The sequence below is a fragment of the Pipra filicauda genome, unplaced genomic scaffold, assembly GCF_003945595.2.
Source record: "Pipra filicauda isolate LSUMZ 115617 unplaced genomic scaffold, ASM394559v2 scaffold7_size6619720_pilon, whole genome shotgun sequence".
Classification (NCBI taxonomy): domain Eukaryota; kingdom Metazoa; phylum Chordata; class Aves; order Passeriformes; family Pipridae; genus Pipra; species Pipra filicauda.
In genome coordinates this window covers 2,725,668-2,747,097 of record NW_024104976.1, presented here as the reverse complement: position 1 = coordinate 2,747,097, position 21,430 = coordinate 2,725,668, and positions in this window count along the sequence as shown.

The following is a 21,430-nucleotide window of genomic DNA, read 5'->3' as shown; positions in this document are numbered from 1 at the left end:
GTCCTCAAAAATTAGTGATTAGAACAGTGGAGGCCGATGGGAAAGTGTCAGTTCTTGATGGGTTTTAGTGCCCAGAAGTGTATTGAAGGACTCAGTTCTGCTGCTGCCTGTTTGTACGTTTTACTGAGGCAGACAATGCAATATGTGGTAGATGAAAGCCATGTCATAAGATTGTTTTGAACTCCTGAGTCTGAAAAATTTATAAGTTGAACTCTGCAGACTTTGCTTCTGCCCTACAAGCTACTACAGTCATGAGCCATCCCTTAATTCAGATGATTGAGGCCACTTTTTCAGCTCTGAGGTTAGGCAGATCTTTCTTCCCCTTTGCTTTATTTTCTAGTTTTTCTTCCTGTTATAGATCAAAATCACTTTTAATTCTAGCACAAAAGTCCCTAGACAGTAATAGCAAGAGTACTTTTCTAACTGGGAACCAGCTGCTATACTGAAACAGACCTTGAAGATCCATTAGGCATATCTATAGATATGTCACATCCTAAAAGCCAGCCAATGCCTGCAGCATACTCAAACTCCAACCAGAGTTTTATGCCTGTAGCTGTAGACTACAGATATCTTTACTCTGTAACTTTCTCCCCCAAAACCATATAGATCCTTGTTGCTGGAGAAAGCAATGTCTGGATGCTGCTTTGAGGCTGCATACAGCAAATATCTATCACATCAGACTAAGCCTGGCACTCTTGACAAATGTGAAGACTTTCTTTGTTAGCTCATAGCATGACATTAAAAAAAAAGGTTTCTCTTTAAACTGAAAGGGCCCTGTCAAATTCTTTTCAGTGGTGACTTATTCTGTGCAATGCTAACTGTGAGAACTAGAACTACAATATTAAAAACAAAGCCAGAGTTTGTCTTATGTTCTAAAGTGAATCTTAATATGCTTCTCTGCCTTCAAATCAGGTTGAGTCTGACGAGACAGAAGACCTCAAGCTTTCTGGCCCTGGAATATACAGGCTGCTATGTTTAATTTAGTCATAAAAATCTTCAGCCTCTGGAGTGAAAAGTTAGTTGTTAAGTAATTTGGAACCTTGCTGTTGTAACTTGAGCCTGTATTGTTAAGACACTTATGGATTTTATTATATGAAAACAAATTCTGACTTCTGTTTGTAATTGTTTTCATTAAACTTAAAATGACATTCCAAATACTGCTGATTGTAACCTCATAAATGAGTACATTATAAGGAAAACCATCTAAATTTAAGGGATTCTAGGATTCTGTTGTGAAAAGCCAATGCAAAATCTGTCTGCAGAATATATGGGGAATCTACAAGCATAATATAAACAACGTAGCAACAGAAATAATGTAGCAACAGAAAAATCCCAATATTAAATCACAGAAATAATCCCAGATACCACACCAAGTATAGAATCTGAGAACTGGAAAGAGTTTAGTGTCTCTCTCTCTTTTTGTTCTTGTTGTTTCCTTTTACCAACATAAATGCAACCTAAAAACTCCCTGATGAGAGCAGTTTAAGTCTAATAGGAAGAGCACGTTTGTATTTGAGTGCAATTAACTAATTTTCTGGACCGCCTTTAATTGCTTGAAACGCTAACGGTAATTTCTAACCCGGACAAATTCTGACTTTTTAATGACAATAACTGTGATTAGATAAGCAAAAAAGCACAGTGTTTTTTAGCGGGGATGTGTGCACAGCAGAACACTTCCAGCTCCCCCACTGGCAAAGGGGGCTGTCTTGTACAGTGTATTTTGAGTCATAGACTGCAGCTGTGGATGCCTCTCCAAGATGTCCTAGGCACTGGCCTTTACCCTATTTTCTGTGTGGGATTTTTTTTGGGGGGGGGTGGGTTTCATTGCCTTTTCTGTAGTTGCAATTAAATTTTAAACTCTTGAATAGTCACACTTTTCTGCTACTGATCATAGTTAGTAGAAGGAGAGATTTTCATCTTTCAGAGGATCATGAAAAATAGCCTTAAGATGGAATTGTTAAAAGGAAAACTAAGTCCCACTTATTTTAATTCTTGTCAGTTTTTTAATCCTTGTATAACCACATTAATAAATATTATGATGGAAATGGTATAATTTAATAAATATTGTATTGCGTCATGCTTGTGATATTTACATCGGGCATTCTCATTACTATGCTGTAATTACTTGCTGTTTGACAGTAAATGCTGTTTCAAGATTACTTTCCCTTTTTATTGCTGCTAACTGTAAAGCATTTATAGAAGTTTTCAGCTGTAACAGAATGAGCATATTGTTTCATTTCAAAACATATGGTTAGAATTCAGATTTTTTCCTTCTCAATGTTCTCTGCCCAGCACAGTCCAGCACTTGGTTTAACATGTGACCTGGAAAATTCCATATGCTTAGAGCTCTGAACTTCATAGTTTCCACTCATCATAATACTGGTGCAGAGAAAAGCACAAAAGGTTTATTAACAGCAATGTATGTACTAACTGGATGCATGTTAAATGAAACTCCACATGGAGAAAGTTGGCATTTCATGACTTATTTTTTGTGTTTAGTACAAACAGTGCAATTACATATTCATGGTTATAAGCTAAAGCCCTGTGACTGTAGCTCTGTGACTGTTTCCTTTATTACAAGGATTGGGCTATTTAGAACCTGTAATGTTTTTTCTTGAGGCTCAGCTAATATTTTTGTCTGTAAATCTACAGATATGACTTACCAGGGGTAACACAGATGATTGGAGCTGCCCCACATGTCCCATGTATTCCCAGTTACATGGTGCCGTCCTGTAGCAGCTACAGCTCTGTAGCTGTACTCTGTGGCTCCTCCATTCACATTTCAGCTGCATCTGGTCTTGATCTTCATTCCATATGGAACTTAGCTGAAACTCTCCTCTGCCCACTCATAGTATGAGTGCTGGGGATCTGCTTGTGACAACTTTTAGGATTCATGCTTCACTGTTCTATTGGCAAATCTCACTTGCATGTTCACACAAGTATAATTTCATCGTATTCTAAATGCTGAAGTCAACCAGCTACCATAGCGTCTATGTCTAATACATTTATCCTTACAGGCCTGCTGTGAAATAGGAAAGGATAATAGTATTTTCCTTTTTCAGAGAGTGGGAAACAAGGTACTGAGAAGCTGTGATTTAAAGTCACATGTGGAGCACAGATTTTCACCTGAATCTCATGGGCTGTGGCTGAACTGTTCGGTTATCCATTTCTCCTAAATAAAAGATTAGTGAGGTGCCTATGTGGTTTGCTACTCAAGCTTTCCTCCTTCAAATTGAGCCTTAAAACCTGTCATATGAAGCAGTCTCTCTTTTCTTTCCACTGGTATATCTAACAGAGCTGCATGACCTCTTTGTGTTTGACTGCCTGTTTTACACTGTCCAGACATGAGGATGGGATTGTGTCTTCTGGGTTGCAAATGTAAAGATCATGTTTTTTTCTCACAAATTATTTCTTAACATTATTTAAATAAGTCTACCTTGTTTCTAAGCTTGTTGCCTAATATTTTGCTTCACTATTTATGATAATATATCTTTCATATCCAGGTGTCATTGCTACTGAATGTATTAAACAGAGAAGCATCTCCATGGGCTGATATACTCATGAACTGTACTGTAGCAGATTTTAGATTTTTTTTTTTTCCCAATTTCTTTGGGGTGTGTGTGTATATATTTAATGAAGAAAACCATCCTGCACCAAAACATGAATAACTGGCATGAAGGATCAGTAGATTTTCTGTCAACAGTTTTGTCATGCTGGCAAGTTAGATTCTTGCTGATGTCTGAAAGCCAGTCAGCATGTGTGTACAGGCGTACATTTTGCATGCATTGTTAGGAGATTTCAGTTGTGATAATGCATCTATTGGTGGTCTGCAAACACTCTTCTTATTTGATTTAGTATTCAAATAATGAACAAGATGTCTGCATTACTTAAATTCTTACCCACGTGCCAGTAGATATTCAAAGATCTTGATTTTTGTAACACGTGATGTAGGCAGTGCTTGTACATTCTGTTTGGGAGGATAAATATGGAAGAGTGAAGTATTTCTTGCCTCCCCTGCCCTTTTTTTTGAAGTAGCAGTAGGAGATGTAGGGCATCAGTTCTGAATACCTATCATAGTATGGACGTATTTTTAGCCATTGGGCTTGCTGAATTATGTTCTGCCTTTGTCTGGTGTTCACTCCTCTTAAAGAAGGGCTGAGGAAGCAGTCACAGACTGAGACTGCAGCCTGGTAATGGTGCAAAACTATGCTGTGGTGTTTGGAATATCCAATTTAAAGATAGGACTGAAATTTAGCTTCAATCACCTCAATGCTCTGTAAGGTGCTCTTACAAGATTTTAATTCCAAAAGAAACAAAGCGAAAAAGTAAAGTAGTAACTTGTCCCACTTCCTCCTAGCTTATAGAAACAGGACTCTTATGAGAACAGAACAGCAAAAATATTCATGTCCATTTTTTGGCCATGAGGATGGCCAAAAAAAGTTGTTACTCTTCTGTTCACCTATAGTAGGATTTTGCTTGTAGAATAAGGTTTTCTGTATTAAGCTATAATTTGAATTGCCTGGGCATTTCATCATTTTCCACTACTTTACTGATATTGGCTTTTATTTTACTAAAAATACTTCACCATCCTTTTGTAAGATGGTGATTTGTCCTGTGCTTAGAAAGATATCAGTCTTGCAAGTTATAGATGCAATTTTCTTTAGTTTGGCAAATGCTTGAATTCATGCAATTTTCTTTAGTTTGGCAAATGCTTGTTTTCTAACTGATTAAAGAAATGAAAGCTGCCTTCACAAAGTACCTGTTAATTCTGTTGGTGGGAACTTTCTTTTGAAGAAATTTTGTATGAAAATTTTATTGTTTAGGCCATGACCCTCTCTTGTTTCTATGGGCAGGGATTTAGGCACTATAAGTAACTATCAGGACTTTAAAACAATTCTATTGCAATTTTAAATTTCATTACAGAAGTAATAATATTTAATAATATTACAGACTAAGGCTGATTAGCTGAAACAAATTTTTGCTTTCTCTGTTCTGGGATTGAGAAAATTAAAGAGTTTTTGTTGAGGGAATCACTGTGAAATACAGGATAAAACAGGATTGTCTTTTGTTCCCATTCTGATGCTGTCTAGAGAAAGCAAGGAGACAGCTGCCAGTCAAAATCTTTTTCCTTTCTACCACTGTCTTTGGGAATTGTTTTTAATTCTTGTGGTGGTCACTGAAGTTATTTTAAAATATACCTCATTCCTTACTTTCCTTGTGTTGTTGAGTTATGCTCTTCATTACAAAGGTTGATTACCCGATGGCTACATTTAAGTCCATATCTAAGATGCAAATAAAATACAGTTAAACCAGCAATGCTTGGTACTGAGCTGTTTCTGTAAGCTTTGAAACAGTTTTCTGCTTTTAGTCTGGAAGATGGGTCATCCTTGGTTTCATCCCTGGTTTCAAATTGTGTGTAGGAGGATTCAACAACTTCACAATACTCCGAGAAAGCAGAGAAAATTTTGTTGCTAGGAAACTCTGGAGGACCTATACTGTAGAGTCTTTCCAGAATGTTTATAGGTAGCATCAGTTAATTAAATAACTTCTATAATCCTGTTCTTCATGCAAACATCCATATCTTTTCCCTATAGTCATACTGTTTGTTACATGCTTCTGTATCCTAGGAAATACATTCTTTCTGTGGTTATTTCTGTATAGCTTTATTCTTCAACACATGAAAACCAATCTACCAAACATTTCAGATTATGTTGCATTTGGAAGGCTGCTGTTTATTCACATGATAATGGTGCCTGGACATCCTCAGTTATTAGGATATGGTAGATTTCACTCTCCCCCAAAAGATAAGAGATCCAGAGTTGCACATCCTGTGTAGAAATTTAATAAATTGGGATTGTTATTTAATAAATATTATAAATATTTATTTAATTTAGTTAATAAATTGTTATCAGGAAAAGTCTTAAAGCATACAGTGTTTTGCAGCTGACTAGCTCTGGGTGCTTCTTCACATTTAATGCTGTGACTCCCATTTTACAGCCATAGGATGTATTTGCACATTGGAAAAATGACAGATTTCAGGCCAGGAATGGTTCACCTGTGACTGAAATAGTGATGCAACAGCTGAGATAGGTCTCGGTGTAGACTTTCTGCTAAGAAGTGCATCATTCTTTGGACTAAAGGGAATCATAATCTCTGAGTAGCAATCATAGAGACAGAAATCAATTTTTTGTGGAGCAATTCACTAACATCAACAGACTTAACTCAAATGGCAGAATATTAATACACTCATTTGTGGTTTCTGTAGAGCTTGATGTGATTTTTAGAACAGCATGGAAACATCATCTTCCTCTGACAGTGTGTGGGCATTACTTCATGGCCATTTCCAAGAGCATGGCAAAAGGTCCTCTGCTGCCCACCTATCTATAAATAACTGAATATCATCAACCCAGGCATAAAATTGCATTTTATAGGTAGTCTTGGGAACATGCAACATAGGCAATTGGATTACATGTAGTCCTATAACAGTCCCAGTAAAAAGAATGAAATTACTTAGTAACTTGCTGTCCAGATGACTTTTAGGTGAATTATTTTTCTTGCACACACTGAGGGGCTCAGAGTAGCCATAAATAATACAATATATGAATGAATATTGAATTCAACTTGGACAATGCAAATTTATCTTTAAACAAGTAGACCCACAGGTTTTACTTTTGTGTAATTAAATTTTTGGCTTGTAGATCTTGGGTCCTTTTTGCAGCTGAGATGGAAGACCATCTTTCTTTAAACATTGCTGAGGTCAGCACTGTGGGATGTGTCTGTTGATGTCTACTCAATGATTTTATGTGATTTCTACCTATTTCCAGCATAGAATCATTAAATTTGGAAAAGACTTTCAAGATCAAGTCCAACCTTTGAGCAAACACCACCTTACTACCAAACCCAAAGAACAAAGTGCCATGACCAGTTCTTTCTTTGCTCTAAAAGCATTTGTATGAGGGAAATTAAGAGATCATGATTACTGTTTCTGCTACTTCAAGAAAAAGAAATAATAATCTGCTTCTTGAAGGAAAAGAAAAATACCCTGATTTTCTGGCTTTCTTCACTGCTCCCTGCCAAAGACCCCGACTAAAAAGTGAAAGTTCAGGATAGAGGTGCTGTGGGGAAACTTAACACTGAAATGCTTAAATTGCTTTCATTGCATGATGGACTCCCTTTGCTCTTCTAATGCTTTATTTGTGAAATATGTGCAGACAAAAGGACCAGGAAAAAGTAAGATTTTACAATATATAATACGGGGTGCTGCATTTAACTTGGGTAGTGGTTATGGCTGCCAATCAGTCTGAACAGGCTGTAATAGAAAAAGTACTAGGATAGTTCAGGTTGGAAGGCATCTCAGGAGGTTAATCAGTCAAAGCAGAACTCTTCCAAAGGTTTGTCTGTGATAAAGAAAGAGAATATAACACTTGTCAGCAGAGCACATTCTGTCTTGGTTTGTTATGCACCTGTAAAACACATAAATAAAAATTAAAGAATTAGAACAGAAATCGTAGGCAGGAGAGAATCAGATCCATTATCTGAAAGCAATTTAGAGCCAAAGATGATAACCCAGCCATTACTATAACAACTGTTTCTACCGAGGCTTTTGTCGTATTAAAATTGCAATGTCTAGTGGATTTGAAAGGAATGCCAAGTAAAGCTTGAGTCACAGGGGAGGCTGAATATTTCCCGTTTTCAGACAAGCAGGTAGAAGTGGAGGCTCAGCATCTCACAGGGAGCACTAAGAACCACAGAGGGATTGGACACTGACAGGGGAACTGAGGGCTGATGTGAAGGGTGCTAGAGTAGGATTAGATTAGCAGCATGTGGTGCAAGACCTGAAGAGAGGACAGCACTATGTGTTTTGGGATGTGAGAATCCAAGGTCTCTTTCTCTGTGCATGGCTAAGAAGTCCAGTTCATTACTGATAACAAAAGTAAATGAACAGATTTCAGATAATATCCGTGGGGTTGGTTGTATAACACCACTCTCAGCTCTGTACCAACAGTTACAGTGAGCAGAAAGCTGAGTCACTGCAGAGGTTCATTATGGGCAGCACAAGCCCAAGGGCAGATCAGTGGCTGCAGGTGTTGTAATAAAAGAATCTGAAGAATGATAGAAAACCATCTCAAAGTCTGTGAACTGCAGTTGTTCTCCTGTAGCATTTCAGGGTGCTAAAGCAAGCATGCTATTTCTTTAGGCTAAAAAAATAAGTTTTCCACCATTTGGAAGGACAATGAACTCTGACTGTACCCCATAATTGGCAAGAAATTATGCCCAGCAAACACCTGTCTTATTAAGGAGACCACATGTCTCTAAGCAGAGCTTTCTGAGCCTAGTTGAAGTCAACCAGGTGCCATGAAGCTATAAGTGTACTGAGAATTCAAAGAGAAGGATCTAAAGTAGTAGCTGATGTCATTCTGGAGATAAAAATATCTTATCTGGGGTAAAACTGGGCCTGGCTACTCATGCTTTTCCTGAAGGTCTTTGTTCTAACGAGTTCTAGGAGTTTAAGAGGTCTAATAAGCAATGTTTAACACTGGAGGAGAGAAGGAGCCTGTGGTGTTGCTGATACCTCCTCACAGCATCCTACAGTAGGGATGAGGACTGAGTCAAATATTCACAGTTGGGGCACAATTGCAACTAAATTTTGATATGAACTACTGGAACTGTTAGGAGAGGAGATCCTTAGTTAAATGATTATGTAACTTGTAAAATGTTTTTCAAGCTAGGGATAGATTTAAGAGGTAGAAATTAAAATAAATATAAGAGGTACAAGGATATCTACAATTACCACTACAGAACACACAGTATCACACTGACCACTAGGCAAACCTGTTTTGAGATAACTGGCTCAGGCTCAGAAATGGACTTTTGTTTAAAGTGAGATGTTCTTGATATTGAAAAATATTGTATGAAAAGGCAACCTTACACAGCATTGGCCAAAGCATATGTGGGTTGGATTTAAGCAGTCCATTTTTTATATCCCTCTAACATGCTATGATAAAAGTGAATCCTGAAGTACCTTGCATTATGACTCATCTGATATTAAGATATGTCAGCGTTCATAAACAATGCTGTTCATCTTCTGTGTATGTGCATGTGTAAGAGGTGTAGGTGGAAGCTGAAGTTTTAGTTGTGATGACTCAGCCTTTATTCACTGTTTCTCTTATTTCTGGTTTATGAAGAAGTGCTTTTCTTTCCTGTGCATTTAGATGGGTGAAGTTCCAGGGCCCAGTGAGGAATGTAGGATATTCATTTCCTGGAACAATCCTGAGATTTTTATGTCTAGGGTATTTGACTGTTAAAAATTCAGCCTGCTGTCCCAGGCAGTGATCTGAATTTTTGACTCTAATTTTGTCACTCCCTTTCTCTGTAAACCACTCAAGTTAATGGAGAAATTTTACCTACACTCTTCTCTTGTTGGATTTTATATGCTATTGTTAAAGTGCTTTTATAGGTAAGGATTTTCAAGAGAAATATGCCTTTTATGCATTTCACATTCTCAAAGTAAGCATTCCCATTTTGTTAGCTTGCCAGGCTATTTGAGAAGCCAGAGACCAATTAGAATACAATTGAATTATAATACAATGAGAATGCAAAAATTAGAAGAAAAGAACAAATAGTTTTTAGAGTGATTTAGGTCTTGTTTGGAAAAGAGGTGAAATAGTCTGTTCAACTTTGCAGCGTGGTATTTTGCTTTTTATTTGTAATGAGAATTTGTGTAGTTATAAATTTTAGATTCCGTAATTTGTGTAATCTATCAGATGATAGAATCTCCTTGAATAAATTACGAGAAGAGTGACTAGTCTTGTAACAGGACTAAGCCAGGCAGAGTTCCCACTTGAGTTTTGTGTTGGTGCCCTGGGAGCCGCACACACTCAGTGCAGCCGGCAGATGGAGGCAGTACCAGCTGCTTAAAATCGTTCTTGGCTGCCTGTCCCTGGCAGACACACCACTGACTGTCGGAAAGCTGTTGCTGTTCTGATGCTTCATATTTCTCTTTCAAAACAAGAATCTGTTTTAAAAGGTGGACCCTATTACAGTTATTTGAACTATCTCTTCTTCACAATGATGTATTGCTTCATTTGTGGCATTTAAACCTTTGTGGGTGGTGATGGTAGTTAGAAACCTGGTGATCATTGCAAAGCCAGGACATAAATAATATATGCAGGATTTCTTTTTAACATCATGAAAACTCAAAGATCCATAATAGAAATATACCTGCCAGTCTCAATATATTGCAGTGGTATGTTAATGATGAATTATGAGGCTGCAGGAGCAGTATAAGTACACAAATATGCACAGCAGTTGCACTTCTATAAATGTTTACTGCAGACATTGTTCTGGAAGTTCTCATGAACCATGTTACACCTGGTCAAATGGATACAGTACTTGTTGATACAGTAATCCCTCCATTTCAGGCATGTTCAATCTGAGACTTTCTCTTATATCTTAATTTTGTTACCTGCTTACTCCTTGAATGGCTAAAGCAGCTTCAGTACAAAACTCTGACAGCCTAAGCAGTTCCAGTGAGCGAGAGGAAAGAGGCAGTTGTGCCAAGTGCTGTTGGGATGGTGTGGCATTTTCTGTGCCAATTTCCACTGAGTCCTGATCCCTTGTACTTCAGGGAATAGGAGCACCAGCAACAGAAGCAAGCTGTTTGTGATCTCCCCCAGGTTTTCCCCTTGTCTCCTCCACAATGGGTCTGCTGGACCATCTCCCTCTGCTTCTTTTTAGCTGGTCAGCCAGCACAGCATGACTTTCCCCTGGCTGCCTACCATCTGCCTGTAGACTCTCTTCTCCTTTTGTTTCTCTTTAAAAGCTCACTCCTGTGAGGCACTGAGGGTCTGTCATGAAATCCTAAACATTCATGTTTCCTACTGGCGTTTAGGAAAAATGATTGCTCAAAATAAGTTAAGAGAGTCAGCATCTAGGGAGAAGGTATAGTGACTTGTAAAAAGGACATGCCAGCAATGGTAGCTCTGTTTGAGCCGTGTTTTTCACAGCCTTGTAATGATGTCCTAATGAATATTTATCATTATTTGTGAGACCCTATTTTCAGCAGTTGTGTATTATAGTAACAGCTGACAAAATGTTCATTTTGGTTTGTAATGAAATTGTCTCTGTTTTAGCTGTTTATTATGATGGGGATGTCACTCCCCTACCATTGTGTCTGCCATTATAACACAGCTGGATTACTGGCAGGCTAGCAAGATTAAAGGCATCTCTGTCTTAGTGGTTTGTTTCTTGTCCGGATGAGGGTCTCTGAGTGGAAATGTTAGCCCTTTGCACTGTGCATTTGTCTTGTTACCAGGGTTTTGGGGTTTTGTAGCGTGTGAGGACTCTTTCAGAACTTCCCACGCTTTTAAGTGACAGTTGCTGAAATAAAACTCCTTCAGTAAGAAGCAAAATGGAAGTGTTCACTGATAAAGTAAATTGCACTGAATTTCACTCATCAACTTTAAGTCAGTCGGAGTAGACTATGTTGTAAGTGTTGGTTCATGTGTCAGGTGCTGTACATATCTTCCTATATCCTTGATACAACTGGACTGATCAATGCAGGGATGTCTGTGGTGGAGGGAATCAGCACTCATTCTGTACATACATGGTCCAAAGTTCTCTATTTTGTCCTCCTCTTACTTCGGCTCTAGTGAACTTGCAGGGCCCAGAATATATTCCTCAGTTTTATACTTGTTAAAAATTTATTTGAATTTAATAAAAGCTTTAAACTTCTTTTGCTCCTGACATTTTAAAGTAACTTTCTATGTTTTCTTTCAGTCAGATCTAATTTTGGGTAAATCTCTCTTACATAAAAGTAAGCGTCCACAGGATGTGTTCATTAGTAATAGGTGTTGTACTTTAAAGTCATACCCACTTTAAGCCTAATACTGCATTGGTCTTGCTGCCACATTTTTATCATATCTGACATAATAGTATAAAAGTATGTTTTTACCATTTGGAGGTTTGCTGCCCATAGTGACTTGAGGCTTTACAAGACACAAAACAAGGCCTGACTCCTCTGCCAAAGAGCTGGCAACCTAATTCAGTGGAATGTTGACCAACTCTGCACTCAATCTAAAACAGACAACCAAGCTTTTAAATGTAAAGATGTGTTTTCTCCTGCAGTTACTCTTTTGGCCTGAATATAAGACAAGGCTTTATCAAACAGTGAAATCTGAAATGGTATTTCTTACCTTATTTCTCACAATAACACTTTGAGATGGTCAGTGTTCATTACATAGTATCAGAATTGTTTTAACAAGCCCTGTTATTCACTGGTTTTGTTACCAGCCCAAAGTTCTGCCGGTGCCTGAGTTGAAATAAACAACAATAGTTTGGTGCAATCACTGGAAGTGTTTATCAAATTTCCTTTAGAAACAGCAATGGCTATTCTGGTAAAGACAGCAGCAGGAGCTTCTGCTGGAGCTGCTCCTAAAATTGTTTGAAATATAGGTCTGCCACTAAGGTGGGAAGATTGTGAACTACTGTAGGTCCAAAAAGCAGTTAGTTAAGAGTCTCCTAGCCCTCTCACTGGCCACTGTTGCAGCTCAGAGCCGAAGAACAACTTGTAAACAGCTTGAAATTCTGTGGGAGAAGTAAAGCTGTAGGACAGTAGTTCAAGTAAGGGATGAGTGGAGTGGTGGGACAACTTTAACTGGAGTCTTAAGAGTGCTCCTGTCAGAAGACTTGTTGAGGGGTGACCCTCTGTAGCAAATCACTTGACGTGGGCAGCATGTACTGTGCTCTGCCTGGCCCTCTGCAAGGGTCCCTGCCATCCAGCAGGTGACAGAAGTACTGTGACCAGCTACATCTGGCACTAAGGATCAGGGCACTGCACTGGGGTGTATGAGGAGTAAACAGGATTGAGCTATAGCATGAGTAACACAGCACAAAAGACTCACCAAGGGTGACTGGGAGTGTGTGTGGTGGTGTAGTGAAGTGGATTGGGTTTGGAGCTAGAAAGAGGCTGAGGGAGGCAGGATGGAAAGTGGATTCTCTACAGCATGGCACAGTTCATGGTTTCAGTATAGAGTTTGTTGCTTTGTTTCAGTTCTAAACCATGGAATCACATTTGTATTCATGACCTCCTTATTATAGGCCAACACAATAATCCAGAGACTGATTTCAATGTAGGCATATGTATGTTTTTGCCCATATGTTCTTTCTTTCATGGCACAAACGAGTTAACACTGAAACCAGGTGTCTCAGGAATCCAAAGGAAGATGTTTTGAAAGCAAAGACCTTTATTTTCTTTCCTGCCCGAGTCCATTGACCTGATGGCACTAGTGATGCATTAGTAATAAACCCAGAACCTATTTCAAGCCACACAACCTTGGGTTTCAGCTACCAATGCAATTATTCTAGATATCACCAGTGAAAACTATTTGAAATCTTACACTGACATTTGGGAATCTGGTCAAAATATTTTGTCATTGTTTTCCCTGACTTAAGTTTTAGCACAGCCCACATTACTCTGGAAACCTTTTAACACCTCTTTTTAGCTATGAAACATACATGAAAATACTCATTAGGATAAAGACTTTAACCTTTGGCCAACAGAGAGAAATAGCTTTAAATAAACCAGTCTTTTGGGAGTACTGTTACCCTTTTCTCAAATAATGCTACTGTTCTGAGAATGCTCAGTTTAGGCAAATCTTTGCTACAAATTGACATCCAGCTCTAACTTAATGCTGTATGATGGATTAAACCATAAGGTTGTCTTTGCAGTGTTAATTTTGAAGCTTCAGAAAAATTTGGGCTTACCCTTAATTATAAAAAATGAAGTTCATTTAGGTTTAAATGGAAAAGGAATCTGGGGGATTGATTCCATCTTTAGGGAATCTCCTTTTTGAGAAAAATGGGGCTGATTTTGCTGATGGAAGGTGTACTGTAGTTGGGTTTTTGCTCTTAAAAAGAACCTGGAGTGATTTGGAGCTGCATTGTTCAAAAATTGCAAGCACTCGGCAGGGCAAAGTATCTCCTATTTGTACTGTATAACACAGACTATTAAGTAACTAAGTTTGTCATGCAGTGCATATTGCACTGCATCTGGTTTCTTCTTACTCCCTCAACTTAGAAATAGATGTTCAGCTGTTCCCATAATGAGAGAGCTGTGCTGGCATTTTAATTTTTAAAAAGCACATTCTAGAATTCTTCAGTTAAAGCAGGGACGTTCTATCAAATTTATTGTCCATGTTCTGTTCCTGTAACAGTGTGTAGAAAGTGTTAAAAATATAACACATAACAAGAACAGATGTCCCATGGCAAAGTTGAGATAAAATTGGAAGAAATTAACACCCAGTTTGAAAATGTGCAGCAATGGAAACTTTGTTCTGCATATGGGGTCTCAGGCTTGGATGCCTACGTCCCCTCCCCTTCATTATTGAACAAAGAGGAAAATAGGAACAAAATAAAAATAGAAATTGATTTTAAAAAGCTCAATCAATGTGTCCATTTTTATCTTGTAGAAGAATTTCATTTGCTGATCCATTTTCTTTGCATAATTGCCAATGAATTGAGCTCACCTTTAATCTCTGAAGTACAACTCTTAATTGCATCAACCCAATCTATAAAGGCCTGCAGCATAATCCCTATTCCAGAACACTGTGACTTTGATCTATTTCTGAGCAATTATCTCATAAAATTTTTGTTTTATTGTTTGAACTCAACAAACTTGGAAAATTAGGATGTTCAGATAAATGATTTCAGGTTTGACTTGTCCTGTTTCATGTAGAGAAGAAAAATCAGTATTGGGTTGAATAAAGCCCTCAGTGTCCAGTTTCTGAAAAATTGTGAAATTTATAGATAGTAGCTTTGTAAACTTAGAGGTTTTTGCCTTCCTCACAGTTCAGAAATGAATTTACATATATATTTAATATCCAAATCTCTTTTATTTGATATTAAACTCTTTAGTCAGCAGTATCACAGGACAACACTGAGGAGAAGATGCCACGAGAAGTCATTTTTCGTATGTAGATGGTGCAGATCTTTGCTGGCTTGTTGAGGATTTATTTTTTTTTTTACACTATATATTTCTCTAAAGAGACAATAAGCCAATGACCACTCACAGGTGAGGGTTGCCTTTGAAACGCAAGAAAACTTTCTCACACAGATTTTATTTTCTCATGTGAATAAGCCAAATATATACTGCTAAATTATTCCCAGCTGAGCAATTGTTTTGCTGCCCTGAGAGTGGAATAATCATTTTTGATTTCTTTACCAAAATGATTGCTGAATATCAGTCCTTTCTAAGATGTACAGAGCCAAGGAAGGGTGATTAATAAACATATTTACCTTTGACATTCAGGATATCAGAATTTTGTACTTTGATTCACACTTTGTGGACTGTCTAACTATGTGTTAGTCTGAGAAATTGGCATTTCTACTACATTTGGTAGATGGGAAGGTACTGTGGTCACTGTATCATGGTGATTGACCAGCGAAGCGTTCTGATTATTCAGAATGGAATATAAAACTTTTTTTCCTTTTTTTTAAAAAAACATATTTTAGATTTCATTCTTTTAACAAGGTTTGTTAGTCTTACCCTTCTGTCTCTCAAAAATTGATTTCTTTTGTGAGTGCCAAACATTAGCTATTGTTCTTTGTCATCCAGAAAACAATAGATCAATTTAATCAATCAATTTAATTCTATGCCTCTGCTTCTCCATTTCTAATGAAACTTGATTATCAAAAGATCCAATACTCCTTTTATAGAATTTGCATTAATTAGACTTTCTCCTGGATACAATCATTCTGAGCACTTAAGTGCTTTCAGTTTGTTAATTCATTACAGTCAAGCAGAGATGGTGGAGCTATGTCAGCATCATTTTGTGTGTTTTACCTCGTCACAAAGAAGTTTCAAACTTTACCCTTTCAGCACTTTTGAACATCTGCCTGGAAAAAAAAAAAAATTAGAAACTATGACTTGTTGAGTTTTTGGATTATTTGATCTTTCTTTGTCCAGAGACTTTCTGTGAAAACTCATCAGGAGACAGAGTAGAACCAGGCAGTCAGAAGGGATGGTGTTTTTTGTGACGTTATTTCAATAGGATTTATAAGGGATGTTTTTAATAATTTTGATAAAATAACCTTTCACAACTTGCTGTGGTGATACAATGTCTCTGAGTGCCATCTGTCTTCAAGATCTGTGCAATATGTCCTATATAATACCTAGTGTCAAGAACTATGGTGTCTGAAATGTCTAAGTAGCATAAGGGAGTACTTTGATAAGAGAGGAGAAGGAGAACACTCCACAAGATTTCCTAGTACTGCTGAAAGACAGCCTTTGTCTGCTGGCTGATAGCTGACCCGAACAAAGGAAAATAACACATTATGTCCCAGCTAGAGACCCTCAAGTTTCTGTGAGTCTGTTAAATAGGAAAAAATCTTGATTTCTGAGACTGTAGGTAGGGAAGTCAGAGAGACTCACCCTTTTGTATCGAAAGGCAGGGACATTCTTATAAGACTTTTTGATAGCAAAAAAAATGTAAGCTACTACTGATTGATTCTTCAGCTGTCCACTGACATGGAACCAATATCATTAGATCAAGGTGGTATTTCTGTTTTGTTTTTTATGATTGACAAACCTGGTAAAACTGCTAAAATTTTAGAATAAACTCGTACTCTTTCCATTGGTTTGACAATGGGATGGCTTGTGAGGAGGGCCTGTGTCCCCTAGAGATCCAGAGAACAGCCCTTGACCATGTTATAACTCTTAGTAAGGGCTGTGTTACACAAGTCAACAACTAGAGAGGAGATGAAAACTAAACTGTTGGTTGTCAAAACTAACAGATGAGCAACAGGAGAGCAACCCATTCCTGGAATGAACTGGAATTATCTGCTCCTGCAAGCAGCATGGTAGTCATAGGGAAACCTTGTTCAGGTTTTATAAACAGCATTTGGCAGTGTAGCAAATGTCTGCAATCTGAGATAATGTTTTTCCACTCTTCCTTCACCCTGTCATTCATCACTCTTCTTATTTTTATAAAACATACAGAGCTTGAGGTAAAGTGTGCAAAAGGAAAAGCTTCTTGTGCCTTCAGTGGGCTGTGTGTGAAACCTCTGTTGTGATTTCCTTTCTTTCCCCCTCTCACCCCCCAAGTCTTGATCTCAAGCAAATCTTGGCCTTTCACTCAGATCTTTATGAGCAGGGTTTGATAATCATGTGGATTTTTTTGTTGTAACTACTAAGAACTGTGATTTAGGATGAAATCATTGAACTTAACATAGCCAGCAATACTAGACACTATATACCAAAAAAGAAATGCAGATTCATCTAACATTCCATCCCTATTGGATGGAATCCATCCTTACAGGCTGTGCACTGTGTCTCTGTTAAATATTGTTGTCTCATGTTACTTTTTTCTTTTGAAATGAATGTGCCTTTTTTTTTCCTTAAAAATCCATCTCAACACACAACTCAAAGTATGTTCTACTGGTGGTTAGATTTATGGGTTCAAGTTTGTGTAGCTGCTTTTACAACAGTAAATCTTCCTTGTCCGTAGGCTAAGTTGAACTTGTGCTGCACAGAAAGAGAAAAGCAAAAACATTTGGAGTGAATGGGATTAGCAGTGTATGTGTTACTCTTCAGTTTCCACATGTATCTGTGTATGCAGTAGTTAAAGCAATCCTTGTTTCTCTGTTTTGATATTCTACTAGGTTACATACAAAAGATGCAACGCATCACAGCTTTTTAATAACCTGGCAGAATCATCATTAGCAATGGGAGGGCAATTATTTCTCTTCATTAAACTTCTCAGTGCTTATTTAAAGTAATCAAGAAACCATATGCTTTGTAGTCTTGCATAGTTAATGCATATCCATTTCTGCATTTTCTGTAACACCAAAGCCCAAAATTGTACTGCAGGGTTAGGAAATACCTGTGGTCAGACGGTAATTTCAGAAATGGCTGTTAAGAGGTGTTAATTAAATCCTTAGTTTTCCTAGATACTTTTAACAGAGATTAATATAGATGTCTGGCTACTATAGGAGCCTGTGAAAATGCATCACTGAATGTAACCTGAAGTTAAATCTTCAAGAGTTGAAAAGGTTTAATTATTTTTTTTTTATCCACTGGAAATGGACTTTAACACAATATCACATTTGAGTGCCTTTTTTTCTCCAAGGAAGTTCAGAATCTGAATGCGTTTTACATGCCTAAAACCAGATTGTGGCACAAATATTTCAGAATCAAAATACTATGGAAAATAATCATGGCAATGCTTTGCAGATGAAGTAAACTGTACAGTATCTCATACAACTGGCCAAAGGAAGATTTTATCTAGGATTTATATTGTAGATAGGTACTGCTGTTTATTGCTAATCAATTAGAAGAACATGGTGTCTTTGCTATTAATTTTAAAATATGTTTAGAATTAATTTTCCCTTGCTCTCAGGAGCAATTGCAGCACTTAAACTTCTAAGTCCCACTGATTTTTACATGATGTTTCATTAGACTTGCTCAGAATACTGAAATGAACCCCTGTAAACCACACACTGTAAGTTCTAAAAAGGCTTGGTGAATAAATGTCACATTTCAGTTTACTTTTTTAACTTTTCAAACTGCGAACCAATATATGGATTCACAAAGGCTCCATGGCAGTAATATTCATTAAGGTTTTTTACTCTGATCCAAGTCCAGTCTGTGGTATTTTGTTTGAAAGACTGTGGTGTCACAGAAACACTATGCTAATTAATCAGCCTCTTCAGAAGCCGAATACTGAAGCAACATTTTGGATTGGATTGGATTGTTCTATTTGTGCTCCGTTCCTACGATCTGTACTATGGAGAACTCCTTGAATTCTCAGAGGAGATTTGGGAATTTAATCATTTAATAATAAATTAATGTGGAAACAGATTCATGTTAGCAGACTTAAACAGAAAATTTCATAAATATTGGAATTTAAGTAGGTCCATTATTATGCTTGAACCTGCTCAGAAATTGATGATCCATAACTTGACAAGTTTAAAGAACATGACAAAATTGGGCCTTCTATAGTTTCTAAAGTTTGGAGAGCGTTCCTTCACATCAGTATTGCATACTGGATCACTGCCCCCTCTAGCAGAAAATATGTTGGTTTGTGGATTGGTATGCTGGTGGGTTTTGTTTTGTTTTACAAATGTTTACAACAACATGTACTCAGACTCTACTGTCAGCAGTATTAGCTACATTGTAGAGCCTTGAGCTTCTGAAATTTGAGCTCTTCCAGGGTTTTTTGAGCACAGTATCCAAAGAGTACAATGAGAGCCCAGGAGAGAATGCTCACTAGGGAGTATAACTTTTTTGTGTGGTCTGCAAGAACCTCCTTGTCCCGTGAATCATGAACCACACTATCCCATGGCAATGCTTTGTACTAGCATGCTGTAGGAAAACTTTTTAACCCTGTGAGATGCAGTTCTCCAAAACAATTTATCCTTTGTTGAGTCATATTACAGTTTCCATGGCACTTTTAGAAATGGTTAGTGATAAAAGACTCAAATTTCAGAGAATTTCAACAGACCTTTGTATTTGCCAGGTGACATTCTATTATGACAAAGAACTGTAGTGTGTAGCTGGAACCAAAAGTAGGGAGCTGTCATTCCTTGATGTAATTTTAAGTAGCCGTTAAAAAAAAAAGCTGACCAAACTTTGAGGTTCTTGCACTTGTTATTTTAAATGGGATATTTGCCTGCAACAAAGAGAAACACATAATATAGAGTCAGTAATTTACTGGTAAGTGGTTAATAACAATAAGCAAGCAATAATAAACCACTACTGGCACATTTTAACAGGCTGTTATAGATCCCTTTTGAAGTGTTCTCATATTTTGGTTGTGTGTAGAGTCCCAATGTTGATGGCTGTTCTTTTCTGAGTGGAGTGTCACAACAAGACACCCTGTCCCCAGCTCTGAAGAGGAAGTGTTCTTCCTGCTAAGGGTGTCATCTTCTTCCCTCGCAGGTTCCCTGTAGAGGCTTGAGCACATGGGCAATAACAACTGGCTTCACTTCTCATTTTGGTTTAGTGGGAAACTTTCTGCTGTCCCTGAGTTTTACTCTGGGTTGGAACCACAGTGTTGTCACTGACATAGTTCCTGCTCTACTACCCTCTGGTTGAACTGTTAGATCATACAATTTATGTTGTGCTAGAGGAATATTTGCTGTATCTTATTTCCTCACACTAAGGATATATCCTCATAGATGCAGACTCTGAAATATATCCTGGCATCTAAGCAAAGACATTTAGCCTGGATTATGGTCCCAGTGTGTTGGGGATTTGACCAAAGGTCGCCTGAGTGAAGGGGCCCACAAACCATAAGTTTCAGCTACATAGTTACTGTTTTTTTTACTGTAACCTTTCCCTGGGGCAGGAGTTTAGCAAGTCAGCTCCTTTTCAAAGACTTAATCGATACTCACAACATGCTTTGAGATCCTCAGGTGAAGTAAAATAATGGATAATAACTTTTCTGTAGAATGAATTTATCTTCTTTGCCTTGTCCATATAAGAAGGAAGACAAGACCAATGAATACAGTTTCATTTGTATTTATACATCTGAGCTGGTGAAATTCCATTTGAAAACCTTTCACATCAAACAGAAAAAGATCCATTTGCAGCTGCTTTAGTATTCATTCAGTAGCTTGATCTAATTCTTTTGCAAAATTTGTGCTTTCTGAAATGGAAGTAAGTGGCAATTTTCTTAATGCATTTAGCACCATATTTAATATTATAATAATTCTGGTTTATACTCTTCTCATGTCTCTCTTGAACTATTGTTTAACACTGGAAAATATCCTCTAACATTTGTTGGAATGAAAAAAGATGAATATAAATAAAAATATGCGTATAGGTGTTAGAAGGTGCAGTTTCTGAATACAGCTATTTTGATCTATAATTACTTGCCAAGAATCTTTCAATGTCTGCTAAATGGAGAATGAAATTCAACTCCATCTACATATCATTACAAGGTAAAGATAAGTTTATAAAGCATTGAGTGAAATGCTAATCAGCCCTTCTAAAATGAAAGAGGAATTAAATGATTGAAATCCAACAGGAGGTATTTTCAGCTCTAATCAGGTGGTTTAATGGAGTTGTGCACATTGTGCCAAATGTATCCTTTTTTTTGCATCTGGCTTGAATTTGACCAGTAATTATTTAAAGAATAAAGAGTTATTATGAAGATCTGCTCAATTCTTGGCCCAGTAAGTTTGTACCTACTGTAGAAGTGTGGTGAGGCTGCATGAACTGTTGGGACCTGCATTAGTCATTGAAGGATCAATTACAAAATTGACTTTGCTTCAAAGACCCTAATGTTTCCTTAGAGATTGCTGTTGGACTGTGGAATAATGCCATAGACAGTCTAAATTAAATTAAGCAAGCAACAGGGAAAATATGATATTAAAATATCATATTAAGAGAAAGTGTGTTAGTATCAATACATCAAATTAATTGTTAGGC